Consider the following 15,037-nt stretch of genomic DNA (forward strand, 5'->3'; position numbering starts at 1 on the left):
GTGCATGACCATAAAAGATATTACTCATATAAATAGAACAACCATTATTCTCTGATTTAAATGAATAACCGTCTCGCATCAAACAAGATCCAGATATAATGTTCATGCTTAACACTGGCACCAAATAACAATTATTTAGGTCTAATACTAATCCCGAAGGTAGATGTAGAGGTAGCGTGCCGACTGCGATCACATCGACTTTGGAACCATTTCCCACGCGCATCATCACCTCGTCCTTAGCCAATCTTCGCTTAATCCATAGTCCCTGTTTCGAGTTGCAAATATTAGCAACAGAACCAGTATCAAATACCCAGGTGCTACTGCGAGCATTAGTAAGGTACACATCAATAACATGTATATCACATATACCTTTGTTCACCTTGCCATCCTCCTTATCCGCCAAATACTTGGGGCAGTTCCGCTTCCAGTGACCAGTCTGCTTGCAGTAGAAGCACTATGTTTCAGGCTTAGGTCCAGGTTTGGGTTTCTTCTCTTGAGTAGCAACTTGCTTGCTGTTCTTTCCGAAGTTCCCCTTCTTCTTCCCTTTGCCCTTTTTCTTGAAACTAGTGGTCTTGTTGACCATCAACACTTGATGCTCCTTCTTGATTTCTACCTCCGCAGCTTTCAACATTGCGAAGAGCTCGGGAATAGTCTTATTCATCCCTTGCATATTATAGTTCATCACGAAGCTCTTGTAGCTTGGTGGTAGTGATTGGAGAATTCTGTCAACGACGCAGTCATCTCGAAGATTAACTCCCAATTGAAACAAGTGATTATTATACCCAGACATTTTGAGTATATGCTCACTGACAGAACTGTTCTCCTCCATCTTGCAGCTATAGAACTTATTGGAGACTTCATATCTCTAAATCTGGGCATTTGCTTGAAATATGGACTTCAACTCCTGGAACATCTCATATGCTCCATGATGTTTAAAACGTCGTTGAAGTCCCGATTCTAAGTTGTAAAGCATGGCACATTGAACTATCGAGTAGTCATCAGCTTCGCTCTGCCAAACGTTCATAACATCTGGTGTTGCTCCAGCAGCAGGCCTTGCACCCAGCGGTGCTTCCAGGACGTAATTCTTCTGTGCAGCAATGAGGATAATCCTCAAGTTACGGACCCAGTCCGTGTAATTGATACCATCATCTTTCAACTTTGCTTTCTCAAGGAACGCATTAAAATTCAACAGAACAACAGCACGGGTCATCTATCTACAATCAAACAAGAAAGATACTATCAGGTACTAAGTTCATGATAAATTTAGGTTCAATTAATCATATTACTAAAGAACTCCCACTTAGATAGACATCCCTCTAATCCTCTAAGTGATTACATGATCCAAATCAACTAAACCATGTCCGATCATCACGTGAGATGGAGCAGTTTCATTGGTGAACATCGCTATGTTGATCATATCTACTATATGATTCACGCTCGACCTTTCGGTCTCTGTGTTTTGAGGCCATATCTGTATATGCTTGGCTCGTCAAGTATAACCTGAGTATTCTGCGTGTGCAACTGTTTTGCACCCGTTGTATTTGAACGTAGAGCCTATCACACCCGATCATCACGTGGTGTCTCCGCACGAAGAACTTTTGCAACAATGCATACTCAGGGAGAACACTTCTTGATATTTAGTGAGAGATCATCTTAAAATGCTACCGTCAATCAAAGCAAGATAAGATGCATAAAAGATAAACATCACATGCAATCAATATAAGTGATATGATATGGCCATCATCATCTTGTGCTTGTGATCTCCATCTTCGAAGCACCGTCGTGATCACCATCGTCACCGGCGCGACACCTTGATCACCATCGTAGCATCGTTGCCGTATCGCCAATTTTATGCTTCCACGACTATCGCTACCGTTTAGTGATAAAGTAAAGCATTACAGCGCAATTGCATTGCATACAATAAAGCGACAACCATATGGCTCCGCCAGTTGCCGATAACTTGGTTACAGAACATGATCATCTCATACAATAAAATTTAGCATCATGTCTTGACCATATCACATCACAACATGCCCTGCAAAAACAAGTTAGACGTCCTCTACTTTGTTGTTGCAAGTTTTACGTGGCTGCTACGGGCTTAAGCAAGAACCAATCTTACCTACGCATCAAAACCACAACGATAGTTTGTCAAGTTGGTGCTGTTTTAACCTTCGCAAGGACCGGGCGTAGCCACACTCAGTTCAACTAAAGTTGGAGAAACTGTCACCCGCTAGCCACCTTTGTGCAAAGCACGTCGGGAGAACCAGTCTCGCGTAAGCGTACGCGTAATGTCGGTCCGGGCCGCTTCGTCCAACAATACCGCCGAACCAAAGTATGACATGCTGGTAAGCAGTATGACTTATATCGCCCACAACTCACTTGTGTTCTACTCGTGCATATAACATCAACGCATAAAACCTAGGTTCTGATGCCACTGTTGGGGAACGTAGTAATTTCAACAAAATTCCTATGCACACGACAGATCATGGTGATGCATAGCAACGAGGGAAGAGTGTGATCTACGTACCCTTGTAGACTGACAGCGGAAGCGTTAGCACAACGCGGTTGATGTAGTCGTACGTCTTCACGGCCCGACCGATCAAGCGCCAAAACTACGGCACCTCCGAGTTCTAGCACATGTTCAGCTCGATGACGATCCCCGGACTCCGATCCAGCAAAGTGTCGGGGAAGAGTTCCGTCAGCACGACGGCATGGTGACGATCTTGATGTACTACCGTCGTAGGGCTTCGGCTAAGCACCGCTATAATATTATCGAGGATTATGGTGGAAGGGGGCACCGCACATGGCTAAGAATATGATCACGTGGATCAACTTGTGTCTAGGGGTGCCCCCTGCCCCCGTATATAAAGGATCAAGGGGAGAAGGCCGGCCGGCCCCTATGGCGCGCCAAGGAGGAGTCCTCCTCCTAGTAGGAGTAGGATTCCTACTAGGAGGGGGAAAGAAGTGGGGAGGGAGAAGGAAAGGGGGGCGCCGCGCCCCCTCTCCTAGTCCAATTCGGACCAGGGGGGAGGAGGCGTGCAGCCCACCTTTGGCTGCCCCTCTCTCTCTCCACTAAGGCCCATATGGCCCATTACTTCTCCCGGGGGGTTCCGGTAACCCTCTGGCTCTCCGGTTTTCTCCGAAATCACCCGGAACACTTCCGGTGTCCGAATATAGCCGTCCAATATATCAATCTTTATGTCTCGACCATTTCGAGACTCCTCGTCATGTCCGTGATCATATCCGGGACTCCGAACTAACTTCGGTACATCAAAACTCATAAACTCATAATATAACTGTCATCGAAACCTTAAGTGTGCGGACCCTATGGGTTCGAGAACAATGTAGACATGACCGAGACACGTCTCCGGTCAATAACCAATAGCGGAACCTGGATGCTCATATTGGCTCCTACATATTCTACGAAGATCTTTATCGGTCAGACCGCATAACAAAATACGTTGTTCCCTTTGTCATCGGTATGTTACTTGCCCGAGATTCGATCGTCGGTATCTCAATACCTAGTTCAATCTCGTTACCGGCAAGTCTCCTTACTCATTTCGTAATACATCATCTTGCAACTAACTCATTAGTTGTAATGCTTGCAAGGCTTATGTGATGTGCATTACCGAGAGGGCCCAGAGATACCTCTCCGACAATCGGAGTGACAAATCCTAATCTCGAAATACGCCAACCCAACATTCACCTTTGGAGACACCTGTAGAGCTCCTTTATAATCACCCAGTTACGTTGTGATGTTTGGTAGCTCACAAAGTGTTCCTCGGTAAACGGGAGTTGCATAATCTCATAGTCATAGGAACATGTATAAGTCATGAAGAAAGCAATAGCAACATACTAAACGATCGGGTGCTAAGCTAATGGAATGGGTCATGTCAATCACATCATTCTCCTAATGATGTGATCCCATTAATCAAATGACAACACATGTCTATGGTTAGGAAACATAACCATCTTCGATTAACGAGCTAGTCAAGTAGAGGCATACTAGTGACATTTTGGTTTGTCTATGTATTCAAACAAGTATTATGTTTCCGGATAATACAATTCTAGCATGAATAATAAAAATTTATCATGATATAAGGAAATAAAATAATAATATTATTATTGCCTCTAGGGCATATTTCCTTCACGGAGTTTAAATAAGTTTAAAAAACAGTGAAGTGCCCGTGTAACAGATGAGTTCTCGTCTGAAACCCTGATACTCCGAAAGAGTTTGTCCAGTTTATACATGAAGTGCATCCAGCTTTTGTCGTGACCCCCTCTAGTCTTTCGCACATGCTATGCGGGTGAAATGATGATACCATGCCAAGTTTCAACATTTTCAGAGTTCATTTTGTAGTGATTTTCAATTTCACGGTCATTTAGCTCTCTAAACAATTAGGTAAATGACCGAAAAACAACAAATGATGTCACAACATGTTGGAAATTGTTGAAGTCGCTTTGAATGCTGAATACTGAACACAAAAGAAGTCCGGAGTTCAAATAAGTTTAAAAAACATTGAAGTGCCCGTGTAACAGATGAGTTCTTGTCCGAAACCCTGATACTCCGAAAGAGTTTGTCCAGTTTGTACACGGAGTGCGTCCAGTTTTTGCCGTGACCCTCTCTACTCTTTCGCACATGCTATGCGGGTGAAATGATGATACCATGCCAAGTTTCAACATTTTCACAGTTCATTTTGTAGTGATTTTCAATTTCACGGTCATTTAGCTCTTTAAACAATTCGGCAAATGACTGAAAAACAAATGATGTCAAAACATGCTGGAAATTGATGACGTCACTTTGAATGCTGCATACTGAACACAAAAGAAGTCCGGAGTTCAAATAAGTTTAAAAAACATTGAAGTGCCCGTGTAACAGATGATTTCTCGTCCGAAACCCTGATACTCCGAAAGAGTTTGTCCAGTTTATACACGAAGTGCATCCAGTTTTTCCCGTGACCCTCTCTACTCTTTCGCACATGCTATGCGGGTGAAATGATGATACCATGCCAAGTTTCAACATTTTCAGAGTTCATTTTGTGGTGATTTTTAATTTCACGGTCATTTTGCTCTCTAAACAATTAGGTAAATGACCGAAAAACAACAAATGATGTCAGAACATGTTGGAAATTGATGACGTTGCTTTGAATGCTGCATACTGAACACAAAAGAAGTCCGGAGTTCAAATAAGTTTAAAAACATTGAAGTGCCCGTGTAACAGATGAGTTCTTGTCCGAAACCCTGATACTCCGAAAGAGATTGTCCAGTTTGTACACGAAGTGCGTCCAGTTTTTGCCGTGACCCTCTCTACTCTTTCGCACATGCTATGCGGGTGAAATGATGATACCATGCTAAATTTGAACATTTTCATAGTTCATTTTGTAGAGATTTTCAATTTCACGGTCATTTAGCTCTTTAAACAATTCGGTAAATGACTGAAAAACAACAAATGATGTCAGAACATGTTGGAAGTTGATGATGTCGCTTTGAATGCTGCATACGGAACACAAGAAGTCCAGAGTTCAAATAAGTTATTAACAATAAAAAAAGAGGTGCAATGCTGGTTAATTTGCTTCAAGCCTTTCGGAATAGTGTAGACTGCACTGCACATAGCTCAGTGCAATCTATGCTATTCCGAAAGGCTTGAAGCTAATCAACGTGCAGGTGAGCATTGCGCCTCTTTGTCATTGTCTCTGCACTCACGGCTTATAAACCGCTCATACTGCCTCTCTCTTGGCGAGGTGGTACTAAAAATCAGCTTACTAAGAAACTCTAGTACCGGTTCATGCCATGAACCGGTACTAAAGGTCTTCATGGGGGCCCCAGCCTGACCACAGCCGCACTGGCCTCATTAGTACCGGTTCGTGGCATGAACTGGTACTAAAGGTTGCCCATGAACCGGTACTAATGATGCCCGCCCGCCTAGCCGTTGGAACTGGCACTAATGGTCACATTAGTGCCGGCTCAAATTCAAACCGGCACTAATGTGCTTCACATTTGACCCTTTTTCTACTAGTACAAGCTCAACACCGTACACAAGGGGGAGGATACACCAAGCGAAGACGAGGATGAGCCTCTCAAGAAAGACACTGGGGAACACAAGAAATTTCCACCAGAAGTCAAAACAGTAAACGTGTTGCACATGATCAAGGGGAGAAACAAAACGGCACTCCCAGAAAAATTTGCCCAAGGGCCTATCACCGCGGAGTCCTGCTACTGGTCATCTCAAACGATCACTTTCGACCATCGTGATTACTCAGCAAGTATCCGGCGTGCAGGAGGGGCCGCCCTGGTATTAGACCCAATAATTGACGGATACCACTTCACGCGAGTCCTGATGGACGGTGGCAGCAGTCTAAACCTGATATACCAGGATACAATCCGCGAAATGGGGATAGACACAACAAAAATTCGCCATAGCAATACTACCTTGAAAGGAGTAATGCCAGGCCCAGGGGCTCATTGCACGGGCTCCCTGCTACTAAAGGTTATATTCGGCTTCCCCGATAACTTCCGTAGCGAACATTTAACCTTCCACATTGCTCCGTTCCAAAGTGGCTATCAAGCACTACTTGGACGCGAAGCTTTTGCTTGCTTTAATGCAATACCACATTACGCTTCCCTGACGCTCAAGATGCCCGGTCCACGCGTCATCATTACAGTGAACGGGAGTATTAAGCGATCCTTGCGTGCCGAAGAGAATGCGACTGCCTTGGCAGCCGCACACCAAAAACGGCCTCGCCAACTAAAGTATTTGATAGGTCGTCAAGACCACGGACGCGGTTAGACGAGTCCGGCGCTGCTATATGTAATTTATACCGGATTGATGGCCACACCCCTATTACAAATACAAGGGGCCCAATGCGCACAAACAAGTGGCAATTTATACTCATTTCTAGTTATACATGGTTTCTTTAAAAACTATCTCCCTGCACGACAACTTTTTCACCTAAATTCCTCTCTTTTACAGATGACCATCGTGCTACACCCGTCCAGGATACGGCACAACGGAGACACAGGCGCAGACGTGCAACAGGGACCCGTTCCAAGGATTCTTTTTAGATTAAGACCCTGTGTAAACCTTTTTTACTGTCTCTTGTTGATACACATCCACCGAATTCTCAGCACAATTGAGAAGGATGCTGATGTCTTGGCATGTGGCCACGTCAGAATAATGCACGTACCTGGACACAAGGGGCTTCTTACAAATGGCACTATTTAGGCCCGGTTTATACCATAAAGACTGAATACCTTAGGGAGTGTTCAGCGTCGCGAGTTTGGCCTTATATGCATCAGCTCCGAATCATTGTCTTTGGTCAAATGTTGGGTTTGCGCGGCTCCTGTGTTTTGGTTCCTTACGTTCCGCTTTATCGGCTAAGGCAGCACCAGGAGAACTACTGCGATTGTGCCCTGGTTCATCTGGACGAGCACCTCAGTAGAGAAAGCCGAAAATTGACTGTCATGATATAGCGTGAGACTGGTCAACCACTCGATGACCTATCGGAATGTTAGAATTCCTCCGCCTTAACGAAGGGCCGTTTTCCGGCCAGGCATGTACGCACCTCGAGATCAGGAGAGTGCGGAGCCACCAGGGGCTATCTAGTAGCCCCACTGTCAAACTCCTATGGCTAAGTGAAAGTGTTAAAGCATTATAGTCCGGTTGCCTCATTCGCTACACTATCACCTCCTTAATAGGACCAAGACGTTGGGTTAAGTGTGAACACGCGTTTTTCGCGAGCACCTCCGCATTATATGCGTGGGGGTTGAAGCCGACGGCTGCAATCTTTCAGGTTACACACATGTATACATAAATGGCCGCACAGGAGGCATCATACTACTTTCAGGTAAAGGTATAAACATAGCCTTATAAAATTTCATAAAAGCATATCACTCAAACATTATATTCTTCGAGCACTGGGCCTCTATCAAACGAGCACCCTCGAGAACTTCTTCGAAATAGTGCTCGGCAGCCACTCGGCCAATGGCCCAACCCTGCGCCGCAATAGTGGTAGCGTCCATCTCCGCCCGTATGCTTTAACACGGGCAAGGGCCATCCGTGAGCCTTCTATGCATGCCGACCTCTTCATCGCATTAATGCGTGGCACCACACCAAGGTACCGCTGCACTAAACTGAGATAGTTGTTCGGCTTTGGCTTTTCCGGCCATAGCTGATCGACGACACACCTCATGGCGAGTCCGGACAACCTATTTAGTTCGGCCCATTCGGCTAGCTGATCAGTCAATGGAAGTGGACGCTCTGGAACATTGAATTGCGACCCGAATAGCTTGTCCACTTCACGATCTGTTTGACCTTGGAAGTATTTGGCTGCATTGGCAGCGCTCGCCGCCAAGTCCATATACGCATCTGTTGAACTCCACAGTCGATCCAGAGGGGCATACCGTGGATCTCCGAACTTCCTCCGTAGCATGGAGGGCTTCCCAGCCGCAATCTCCCCGGCTTCCCGCATCTCCTCCTTCTTCACTCTCATAGCAGAGCGGGTGTCTTTGTCCGCCATCGTGGCCTTCTCAAGGTTCGTTGCCTTCGCTCGGTTTTCTTTTTCTAGGAGCCGGCAACAATCGGCAGTGTCTTTTAAATCTACGGCCATCATGGCCATCTTCTCTTGGCTCTCGCAATGTGCGGCCTTCTCAGCTCTCAACTCTTCGGCCGCCTTCAAAGCAGCCACATTACCCTGTGCCTCGTCAAGCCTCTTGTTAACAAGCCCGATGTCGGCGTCTGCCGCATCCAGTTGCCGTTTTAATTCGGCAAACTCACCAGTCCGGCTAGCCACCGGAGCTTCCACCACCTGCACATAAGGGCAGTCTGGTTATTGCCTGGGACTATGATCCTCTGTTCACCGCCGTTCTCGATAACAACCAGAGTCTCAGGGGCTACTATCTACACAGGGCACACCTAACATGTGCAGTACTATCACATATTATCTCACGTACCTCAAAGCCTGTCAGTAGACTCATAAAGGCTTCATGTAATCCGCTTTCGGCGGACGAAATTCTCTCCATCATCGTACCCATCAGCTTACGGTGTTCTTCTGAGATGGCCGCTCGCCCCACCAGCTCCCTCAGCACGTCCGACCGCATACCAGACAGTGCCGGACTCTTTTGTTTGCTCTCTTCGGGAGCCGGACGCTAAGGACTTCGGGGGTCTATGGGATTATCTTCTGGCCTCACCGGATCCGGAGAGGCCCTCCGTGACGACACTTCGGGGTCGCCCGCTTCTTGAGCGGAGGAGTCCGGGGGAGGCGTTTTTCGCTCTCCATCATCTCTGGAAGAAGATCCCCCGAAGACGAGCTCAGCTGAGAGGGGCTAAGGCCCGAACTGCAAGATATATGCGGTGGTTATTTTCTCAGAAAAAAGATAGCATACCTTCACTATTAAAGTATTTTGGATCACTTACGACTCGTTGGAGGGCTGATCCCCCCGTGGACTTTGTGAGGCAAAAGCACCCCCGAGGCAGGACCCTCTGTGGGAGACTTCTTCTCCCGTTTGGAGGCCTCGGCTTCCGGATCCTCAGAAGCAGTCCTTTTTCTCCCCCGGTTATCCTCCTTCATGGAGACGCTCATTCCCTCGGTTGGAACTGGCAGCGATGGGGGCCCGCGTCCGCCCGTATTATCCCCCCCTCCCGTATCTTCCTTCGATGGCAAGGTGCGACCTCGAGCATCTTTTCCAATACCGGATTTTCCAAACCCTCAGGGAGGGGGGCCAAACACCGAATCATCTTCGCCTTTGTTAGCTAGTCCTGGTCAAAGAGCGAACTCTCGGAAATAACTTCATGATGAATAAAAGATAGTGTGTTCGGCCGGAGGATTTCTTACTTGTTCGGCGGCGCGGTTACTGCTCAGGCCCACGTCCTCGGTAATATCCGGACACTCTACTTGAGGTCAGAAGAACGACTTGTACATCTCCTCGTGCATCAGGCCGAGGAAACTTTGAATGGCACGCGGTCCCTGTGGGTTGAACTCCCACAAGTGAAGGGGCCGGCGTTTGCAAGGTTGGACTTGATGAACCAACATAACTTGTATTACCACAACCAAATTAAAATCTCCCTCGAAGAGATCTCGAATGCGGCTTTGCAGTATCGGCACGTCCTTGGCTGGACCCCAGCTTAGACCTCTGCTAATCCATGACATCAGTTATGGTGGGGGGCCCGAGCGGAAAGCGGGGGCAGCCTCCCACTTGGCACTTCTGGGAGCCGTGACGTAAAACCACTCCTGTTGCCATAATTCAGACACCTCTCGAAAGGAACCTTTCGGCCATGGGGCTCCTGCCATCTTGCCTATTGATGCACCTCCGCACGCTTCATGTTGCCCCTCGATCATCTTCGGCTTCACTTCAAAGGTCTTGAGACACAGGCCGAAGTGAGGGGTAATGCAGAGGAAGGCCTCACACACAACAATAAATGTCGAGATGTGGAGAAAGGAGTCCGGAGCTAGATCGTGCAAATCTAGCCCGTAATAGAACATCAAACCCCTGACGAAGGGATCCAGAGTGAGGCCTAGGCCTCGGAGGAGTGGGAGACGAACACGACGTTCTCGTTGGGTTTGGGAGTAGGGACGACCTGCCCTCGAGCAGGCAGCCGATGCGAAACCTCGGCGGTCAGGTATCTGGCCTCCCTCAACTTCTTGATGTCCTCTTCCGTAACGGAGGAGGGCAAACATCGGCCTTGAAGGCTGGATCTGGACATGATTGAAGATCCGGAGCACCTAACCTGGGCTTTGGGTGTTAGAACTCGAGGCGGGGGAAGGGTTCAATTGAGCACGAGAGGGAAAAAAGCAAAAATCTTGTCCCTTTATAAAGAGGGTGAATATCAAGCGTCCTCTCCATAGCCGTTTAGGACTTGCCTATAATCAAGGAGTCCTAGACAGGGTTGGGTTACCCATGACCGCATTAATGAGAATCCCGTAATTGGGGGAGCACGATCTCTGCTTTGACAAGACGTGTCAAGAAACCGCCTCGCGTTGTGTGTGGAGCTGGTTGAAGAAAAATGGTTCGAATAATCACCGGGCCATGACATAACGTCATGCTGCCAAAACAAGTCAGCGGATTGGATTTGCGGAAATATTATTCTCTCTACGGCGGTATGTGGAACTTATTTTGCAGGGTCGGACACTATCCTCGTATTCAAATTCTTCTGTGATGTATTCGGAGAAGGAACCCGCCTTGCAATGCCAAAGACAATACTGCGCGTCAGACTCATCATCATTGAAGCCTGGTTCAGGGGCTACTGAGGGAGTCCTGGATTAAGGGGTCTCCGGACAGCCGGACTATCTCCATCGGCCGGATTGTTAGACTATGAAGATACAAGATTGAAGACTTCGTCTCGTGTCCGGATGGGACTCTACTTGGCGTGGAAGGCAAGCTAGGCAATACGGATATGGATAGCTACTCCTTTGTAACCGACCTTGTGTAACCCTAACCCTCTCCGGTGTCTATATAAACCAAAGGGTTTTAGTCCGTTGGACAACAACAACCATAACATACAATCATACCATAGGCTAGCTTCTAGGGTTTAGCCTCTCTGATCTCGTGGTAGATCTACTCTTGTACTACCCATATCATCAATATTAATCAAGCAGGACGTAGGGTTTTACCTCCATCAAGAGGGCCCGAACCTGGGTAAAACATTGTGTCCCCTGCCTTCTGTTACCATCGGGCCTAGACGCATAGTTCGGGACCCCCTACGCGAGATCCACCGGTTTTTACACCGACAACCGCGTCTTTGAGTCAAGCTCCAATGCCTCGTGCTTCACCACGAGAGCCTGGAGCTCTTACTGCACCTCGCCCACCCGAGCCTCATGCTTCTCTCGCTCGGCGCGCTCCTTGGCCGCTTTATCTTCGGCCTTGGTTAGCGCTTGCTTCAGGGTAGCCACCTCGGTCGTGGCCCCTGGTAAATATGCGATGATCCTGTCATTTTGCAATCACATCTTCTTTTATATATACATATCTATAGATAGGGTATTACTTACCCTTGTTCTCCTCGAGCTGGCTCCTGGCAAGGCCGAGCTCTTTCCTGGACCCCTCGAGGTCCTGCTTCAGTACAGCGACCTCCGCAGTCAGTGCGGCGGACGCCAGCAGCGAAGCCTGCATATGCATATTGACACACTTATATTAGACTCCTGCGATATTATTTGATCCTCTGTTCGTCTTTTCTTTGTGAACACCGAACAAAGCATCATGGGCTACTGTCTATGCGGTAATATTTCTACTACATTTTAAAACACTTACCTCAAAGCCTGTTAGAAGGCTGGCACAGGCTTCAGTCAATCCGCTCTTGGCGGACTGAACCTTTTGGATCACCGCACTCATGATAGTGCGGTGCTCCTCGTCGATGGAAGCGCTGTGAAGCGCTTCTAGCAGATTGTCCGGCGCCTCTGGATGGACAGAGGTCACCGGCACAGGCATCTGGCCCCTCTTAGAAGGAGGCCGCCTGCCTGAGCCTGGAACCGCTGGAGGTTCCGGCGTAGTGTTTGGCTGAGGGCCGAACTCAGAGCTCTCAGGGGCCCCGTCCCCTCGGCTCCCGGAGTCCGGAAGGTCTCCTTGAGGCACCTCCGGGACTGTCTCCCCTCGATCTGGTGCCTCTTGAGACAGCACCTCGGCGTCGTCGGCAGGATGAGGGGAGGTGGCGGTCAGGACTGGGTCGCTGTCCATGTCCGACGAGCCCAGGGAGCCGTCTGATGATACCTCGATATTGGCTCATGGCGGCCTGCATAATTATGTTCGGCGTCAGGGAAAACAGTGCGACAAAGGAATTCTATGAGTTACTCTGGTATCCGAATACTTACGATCTCCCCGGGGGCTTGGCCCTGGGAAACCACTTGTCTTCGCCTTCATCAGCGGCAGTGGAACTATCCGGAAGGAGAGTCCTTCCCTTCTTGGACCCTTCGGCCTCCCCAGTTGGGGCGGCCTTCCTTTTCTTGTCTCCCCCGCCTAGAGGGGGAGCATCTTCTTTTCCTCCTCGTCTTCGGGGGAAGAGTGTGCCACAGAGTTATCAGACGATGAGTCCGATAACACCTGGCGCCGGGAACTCTTTCGAGTTCCCTTGGCTTTCTTGGTCTTCTCCGGCACCATGTAAGGAGCCGGAGCCAGCATCTCCGTCAGGAGAGCGCCCGCAGTCTCTTCGGGAAAAGGGGCCGGACAGTTAATCTGCCCTGACATCTCCACCCAGTCCTATCAAAGGCATGGAGATTAGACCCCGCGCATAATTAAGCTAGGGAAAATAAATGTCCTACGGGACGTATTGAACTCACCGAATGCGCTAGGCGCTTTGCGCTTAGTCCGCGGTCCTCGGCGAGAGAAGGGGGGACCTCGGCGCCCTTGAACAGCACCTTCCAGACGTCCTTGTGCGTCGTATCGAAGAGCTCGCTCAGAGTCTGGTGCTGGGCCGGGTCGAACTCCCACAAGGTAAAATCCCGTTTATGACACGGGAGGATCCGGCGGATGAGCATAACTTGGACTATGTTGACAAGCTTGAGCTTCTTGCTCGCCATGTTCCGGATACATTTCTGGAGTCCATCCAGCTCCACCGATGAACCCCACGACAAGCCCTTATCTTTCCAGGAAGTGAGCCGTGTTGGGAATCCAGATCGAGACTCAGGGGCTGCCGCCCATTTGGCGTCGCGCGGCTCGGTGATGTAGAACCACGCCGATTGCCATCCCTTTATTGTCTCCATGAAGGAGCCTTCGAGCCATGTGATGTTGGGCATCTTGCCCACCATGGCTCCGCCCCATTCTGATTGTTGGCCTCGTACTACCTTCGGCTTGATATTGAAGGTCTTTAACCACATGCCGAAGTGGGGCCGGATGCGGAGGAAAGCCTCACACACGACAATGAATGCCGAAATGTTGAGGATGAAGTTCGGGGCCAAATCATGAAAGTCCAGCCCGTAGTAGAACATGAGACCACGGACGAATGGATGGAGGGGAAATCCTAGTCCGCGCAGGAAGTGGTGAAGGAAAACTACCCTCTTGTGAGGTTCCGGGGTAGGGACGATCTGCCCCGCAGCGGGCAGCCGATGCGCGATGTTCGCGGCTAAGTATCCGGCTCCGCGCAGCTTCGTGATGTCTCCCTCCGTGACGGAGGAGACCATCCACCTGCCTCCCGCTCCGGACATGGTTGGAGAAGGTTGAGGTGGAAAGAGCGGACTTGGGCGCTAGAGTTCGAGTGTGCGAAAACGGACTAGCGAAGGAGGAAGAAGGCGTGGATAGAAAGGTGAATCCTCATCCCTTTATATGGGTGGACGAAGCTAAGCGTCCCCACTTGCTTGGTAAAACTCGCTTATCCCCCAAGCGCCGTAATTGATGGCGCGGTTGGGTTACCCATGCCCGTATTGATGAGAATCCCGTAATAAGGGGACACGATCTCTGCTTTGACAAGATGTGTCGAAAAGCTACCTCGCGTTATGTGCGGGGCTGGTTAAAGGAAACGGTTCGAATAATCACCAGGCCATGACATAACGTCATGCTGCCAAAACAAGCCAGCAAATTAGATCTGCGAAAATATTATTCTCTCTACGGTGGAATGTGGAACTTATTTTGCAGGGTTGGACACTATCCTTGTATTCAAATTCTTCTGTGATGTATTCGGAGAAGGAACCCGCCGTGCAATGCCGAAGACAATACTGCGCGTCGGACTCATCATCATTGAAGCCTGGTTCAGGGGCTACTGTGGGAGTCCTGGATTAGGGGGTCTCCGGACAGCTGGACTATATCCTTTGGCCGGACTGTTGGACTATGAAGATACAAGATTGAAGACTTCGTCTCGTGTCCGGATGGGACTCTACTTGGCATGGAAGGCAAGCTAGGCAATACGGATATGGATATCTCCTCCTTTGTAACCGACCTTGTGTAACCCTAACCCTCTCCGGTGTCTATATAAACCGAAGGGTTTTAGTCCGTAGGACAACAACCACAACATGCAATCATACCATGGGCTAGCTTCTAGGGTTTAGCCTCTCCAATCTCGTGGTAGATCTACTCTTGTACTACCCATATCATCAATATTAATCAAGCAGGACGTAGGGTT

The sequence above is a fragment of the Triticum dicoccoides genome, chromosome 7A, assembly GCF_002162155.2.
Source record: "Triticum dicoccoides isolate Atlit2015 ecotype Zavitan chromosome 7A, WEW_v2.0, whole genome shotgun sequence".
NCBI lineage: Eukaryota > Viridiplantae > Streptophyta > Magnoliopsida > Poales > Poaceae > Triticum > Triticum dicoccoides.